General features: G+C 43.9%; 1 pseudogene across 1 annotated transcript in view; it reads right to left on the bottom strand.

Annotated features, from left to right (window-relative positions):
• The window catches only part of LOC111178982 (60 kDa heat shock protein, mitochondrial pseudogene), a 30,792-nt pseudogene extending 25,158 nt beyond the window's left edge, over positions 1-5,634 (bottom strand). Inside the window, exon 1 of the transcript XR_002645793.2 lies at positions 2,703-5,634. The product of XR_002645793.2 is annotated as a 60 kDa heat shock protein, mitochondrial pseudogene (transcript). The remainder of the gene's footprint in view (positions 1-2,702) is intronic.
• Positions 5,635-6,000: the final 366 nt, after the last annotated feature.

Genomic DNA, 6,000 nt, shown 5'->3' on the forward strand with positions numbered 1-6,000 from the left:
TAGTATTTGTTGTAATGCTGGTTTGGTGGTGCTGAATTCTCTTAGCTTTTTCTTGTCTGTAATGGTTTTAATTTCTCCATCAAATCTGAATGAGATCCTTGCTGGGTAGAGTAATCTTGTTTGTAGGTTCTTGTCCTTCATCACTTTAAATATGTCCTGCCACTCCCTTCTGGCTTGCAGAGTTTCTGCTGAAAGATCAGCTGTTAACCTTATGGGGATTCCCTTGTGTGTTATTTGTTGTTTTTCTCTTGCTGCTTTTAATATTTTTTCATTGTATTTAATATTTGATAGTTTGATTAATATGTGTCTTGGTGTGTTTCTTCTTGGATTTATCCTGTATGGGACTCTCTGTGCTTCTTGGACTTGATTAACTATTTCCTTTCCCATATTAGGGAAGTTTTCAGCTATAATCTCTTCAAATATTTTCTCAGTCCCTTTCTTTTTCTCTTCGTCTTCTGGGACCCCTATAATTCAAATGTTGGTGCAGTTAATGTTGTCCCAGAGGTCTCTGAGAATGTCCTCAATTCTTTTCATTCTTTTTTCTTTATTCTGCTCTGCAGTAGTTATTTCCACTCTTTTATCTTCCAGGTCACTTATCTGTTCTTCTGCCTCAGTTATTCTTCTATTGATCCCTTCTAGAGAATTTTTAATTTCATTTATTGTGTTGTTCATCACTGTTTGTTTGCTCTTTAGTTCTTCTACATCCTTGTTAAACGTTTCTTTTATTTTCTCTATTCTATTTCCAAGATTTTGGATCATCTTTACTATCATTATTCTGAATTCTTTTTCAGGTAGACTGCCTATTTCCTCTTCAGTTGTTAGGTCTGGTGGGGTTTTACCTTGATCCTTCATCTGCTGTGTGTTTTTCTGTCTTTTCATTTTGCTTACCTTACTGTGTTTGGGGGTCTCCTTTTCGAAGCCTGCAGGTTTGTAGTTCCCGTTGTTTTTAGTGTCTGTCCCCAGTGGCTAAGGTTGGTTCAGTGGGTTGTGTAGGCTTCCTGGTGGAGGGGACTAGTGCCTGTGTTCTGGTGTATGAGGTTGGATCTTTTCTTTCTGGTGGGCAGGTCCATGTCTGGTTGTGTGTTTTGGGGTGTCTGTGGCCTTATTATGATTTTAGACAGCCTCTCTGCTAATGGATGGGGTTGTATTCCTGTCTTGCTAGTTGTTTGGCATAGGGTGTCCAGCACTGTAGCTTGCTGGTCACTGAGTGAAGCTGGGTCTTGGCGTTGAGATGGAGATCTCTGGGAGATTTTCACTGTTTGATATTACATGGAGCTGGGAGGTACTTGTGGACCAGTGTCCTGAACTTGGCTCTCCCACCTCAGAGGCACAGCCCTGACACCTGGCTGGAGCACCAAGAGCCTTTCATCCACACAGCTCAGAATAAAAGGGAGAAAAAAATCGAAAGAAAAGAAAGAAAGAGGGAGAGAGAAACAGAGAAATAGAGAAAGAAAAGTAAAATAAAGTTATTAAAAAATAATTATTAAGAAAAAAAATTTTTAAGTTAAAAAAAAAAATGGATGGACCGAACCCTAGGACAAATGGTATAAGCAAAGCTATACAGACAAAATCACACACAGAAGCATACACATACACACTCACAAAAAGAGAAAAAGGGAAAATACATATATATATTTGCTCCCAAAGTCCACCTCAATTTGGGATGATTTGTTGTCTGTTCAGGTATTCCACAGATGCAGGGTACATCAAGTTGATTGTGGAGATTTAATCCGCTGCCCCTGAGGCTGCTGGGAGAGATTTCCCTTTCTCTTCTTTGTTCGCACAGCTCCCGGGGTTCAGCTTTGGATTTGGCCAGGCCTCTGCGTGTAGGTCGCCTGAGGGCGTCTGTTCTTCGCTTGGACAGGACGGGGTTAAAGGAGCAGCTGCTTTGGGAGCTCTGGCTCACTCAGGCCGGGGGGAGGGAGGGGTACGAAGTGCGGGGCGAGCGTGCGGCAGCAGAGGCCGGCGTGACGTTGCACCAGCCTGAGGCGCGCCGTGCGTTCTTCCGGGGAAGTTGTCCCTGGATCACGGGACCCTGGCAGTGGTGGGCCGCACTGGCTCCCATAAGGGGCGGTGTGGACAGTGACCTGTGCTTGCAAACAGGCTTCTTGGTGGCGGCAGCAGCAGCCTTAGCGTCTCATGCCCGTCTCTGGGGTCCGTGCTTTTAGCCGCGGCTCGTGCCCATCTCTGGAGCTGCTTTAAGCGGCGCTCTAATCCCCTCTCCTCGCGCACCAGGAAACAAAGAGGCAAGAAAAAATCTCTTGCCTCTTCGGCAGGTCCAGACTTTTTCCCAGACTCTCTCCCGGCTAGCCGTGGTGCACTAACCCCCTGCAGGCTGTGTTCACGCCGCCAACCCCAGTCCTCTCCCTGCGCTCCGACCGAAGCCCGAGCCTCAGCTCCCAGCCCCGCCCGCCCCGGTGGGTGAGCAGACAAGCCTCTCGGCCTGGTGAGTGCTGGTCGGCACTCATCCTCTGTGCGGGAATCTCCCCGCTTTGCCCTCCGCACCCCTGTTGCTGTGCTCTCCTCCGCGGCTCGGAAGCTTCCGCCCTCCGCCACCTGCAGTCTCCGCCCGCCAAGGGGCTTCCTAGTGTGTGGAAAACTTTCCTCCTTCCCCACTCCCTCCCACTGGCGCAGGTACCGTCCCTATTGTTTTGTCGCTGTTTTTTCTTTTGCCCTACCCAGGTACGTGGGGAGTTTCTTACCTTTTGGGAGGTCTAAGGTCTTCTGCCAGCGTTCAGTGGGTGTTCTGTAGGAGTTGTTCCACATGTAGATGTATTTCTGATGTATTTGTGGAGAGGAAGGTGATCTCCGCGTCTTATTCGTCCGCCATCTTGAAGCCTCTTAGCTCACTATAATATAAAAATTCTTTAAAAAATAGCCAGTTGAGGGCTTCCCTGGTGCCACAGTGGTTGAGAGTCCGCCTGCCGATGCAGGGGACACAGGTTCATGCCTTGGTTCGGGAGGATCCCATATCCCGCGGAGCGGCTGGGCCCGTGAGCCAGGGCCACTGAGCCTGGGCCACTGAGCCTGCGCGTCCGGAGCCTGTGCTCCGCAATGCGAGAGGCCGCAACAGTGAGAGGCCCGCGTACCGCCAAAAAAAAAAAAAAAAAAATAGCCAGTTGAATCGAGAATTAACACATTACTACACACACACACACACACACGTTTGTATATATATCATCACAAATCTGGATTTATCCCTGGAATACAAGGTTTCTTTAACATTAGATAACCCATACATCCACCCACATAATAAGACTCTATGACAATAATTTCAAGAAGAAAAATCATATAAATATCACAGTAGATGAAGATCAAATATTTAATAAAATTCAGTACGCTCTTTGTGATAATAAACAAACTGTTAGCAAACTAGGAATTGAAGGAAATTTGCATAACTATAAATAGTATCTACCACATTTTGCAGCATACATAATATTTAATGGTGAAAACTTGGAATATTTTTTAACTTTAAACAATTGTTATTTCACAAAGGTTGTTACATAATTGGATATTGGTCTACTCTGAACCCAATTATTCTTACTCTCCATAGAAAGGCTGCTTCTTAGCTTCTCATCTGTTGATGGCAATCACTAAAATCCTGATTTTATCAGAATAGTAGTAAAAATGCCTCAGTGATTTAAGTTGAAAGCAGTACATTGGTACATGGCTCTTATACTCATTTACCAGGAATGTAACAGTGTCTTTATTCAAAAATACAAAATAAATTATCAGTAGGCATGGGCAATGACAGCAGTAAATCGTTCTATGTTGTCAGCTGAAACCAGTAACTGATGGTTATAGTGATTTTCTTAAACATCAGCCAGCCTTTTCTTCAGTCATCTCCTTCAACAGACCTCTCTTAAAGTTACTGGTGAGGAATGCTGCCTCGGGCTTCCTCTCACAGCTCATTAATGATGGTAAAGCCCTATTCTAGGAATTAGAACATGCCACCTCCCACAGCACTTCCCATTCCACGCATTCTGCCCGTTCCAGGATCCTTCTCTTCTTTAGGAATTTCTGTGACTACAACTTCTGCTGTAGTTAACAGAGAGGCCACTCCAGCAGCATCCAGTAATGCAGTTCTTACAACCTTAGTTGGATCAATGATTCCTTTTTCCACCATATTCACAAAATCTCCAAGCATAGCATCATAACCAACTTCTGAAGAACTCTGCAAAATGTTCTCAACTATCAGTGATCCTTCAATACCTGCATTCTTAGCAGTAGTCATTGCAGGAATTTTGAGTGTTTTTAAAATAATTTCTATAGCAGTTTTTTGATCTTCATTAGCTGGAGTTATTGAATCCAAGACTGGAAGGCACCGAAGCAGGACACAGCCCCCTCCCAAAACAATGCCTTCTTCAACAGCAGCTCGGGTAGCATTAAGGGCATCTGTAATTCTGTCTTTCTTTTCATTCACTTCAACGTCACTTGTCCCATCAAACTTTAGCACAGCAACAACATCTGAGAGTTTTGCCGGACGTTCATTCACTTTTTCCTTTCCATTTTCACTAGTTGTGATATCCAACTGCTCGAGGATTTCTTGAATATGCTTTTCAATTTGAGCCTTGTCACCTTATCCTTTCAAGAGCATGGCGTCACCTTTGGTCACAATGACCTCTCCAACTTTTCCTAAGTCATGAGGCTGAACATCTTCAAGATTTAGAGTTAGTCCTTCTTCTCCCAATACTGCACCGCCAGTAGCAATAGCCATGTCTTTAAGCTGGTTCTTTCTATTGTCACCAAAACATGGAGCTTTGACTGCTACAGCCTGAAGACCAACTTTCAGCCTATTCAAAACAAGTGTACTTGGAGCTTCTCCATCCACATCTTCAGCAATTATGACCCAGGGCTTACGGTGAGCGTTGGCAATTTCAAGAGCAGGAACAATGGACTGGACACTAGAAATTTTCTTTTCACTCGAAAGAACATAGGCAACTTGGAATTCACATTTTGATGTATTAATAAAGTATGAAGAGATATACCCTCTATCAAACTTCATGCCTTCAATAATTTCTAGTTCATCATTCAGTGTTTTCCCATGCTTTCCTGTGATAACGCCCTTTCTTCCAACCTTTTTCATCGCATCAGAAATGATGTTGCCAATTTCTTTGTCTCCATTTGCAGAAATCGTAGCAATCTGGGCGATCTCTTTCGGGGTTGTCACAGGTTTAGACTGCTTCTTAAGTTCAGCAAGTACAGCATCAACAGCTAACATCACACCTCTCCTGATTTCCACTGGATTAGCACCTTTGCTAACCTTCTCGAAGCCTTCCTTGGAGATAGAGCGTGCCAGTACAGTAGCAGTAGTGGTGCCATCCCCAGCCTCTCCGTTTGTGTTACTGGCAACATCTTGAACAAGTTTAGCGCCAACATTTTTATATTTATTTTTTAAGTCAATGGACTTTGCAGCAGTCCATCTTTTGTCACTTTGGGACTTCCCCAACTCAGTAATCACTGTCCTTCCCTTGGACCCCACAGTAACAGTTACAGCATCGGCTAAAAGGTCTACACCTTGAAGCCTTAAGGTCGGGCATCTGCACCAGATGTTACATCTTTGGCATAAGCCCGAGTGAGATGAGGAACCAGGGCCCTGGACACTGGCCTAATCTGGCGAAGGACTGCGGGCAATCAAAGCCTTTCTGTGAGGCAGTGGCACGGCGTGCAGGCAACAAGACAGGTCGTCGGCAGTGGGTGAGGGCGGAATTTTTTTTTAAGATCAGGAATAAGACAAGAACATCTGCTTTCAGTGATTATTTTTACGTTTTTTTCCAGAGGTTCTCGCCAATATAATATAAAAATGAAACAAAAAGCTAAGGCATACAGAAAGATTAAAAAGGAGAGACTATAATTGTTCTTCTCAGACATTATGCATTGTATATTTTAAATATTAAATGTATGTTAAAAAGTCTGTAAGCTAGCAAGAAAGTTTAACAAAGCTATTTGATAAAAATCAAGATAAAAATGTAATTGCAAGTTTCTAATAGTGATGGGGTT

Source organism: Delphinapterus leucas, chromosome 5, assembly GCF_059928025.1.
Source record: "Delphinapterus leucas isolate spDelLeu-1000000601 "Yukka" chromosome 5, BTC_Dleu_Yukka2, whole genome shotgun sequence".
Classification (NCBI taxonomy): Eukaryota; Metazoa; Chordata; class Mammalia; order Artiodactyla; family Monodontidae; genus Delphinapterus; species Delphinapterus leucas.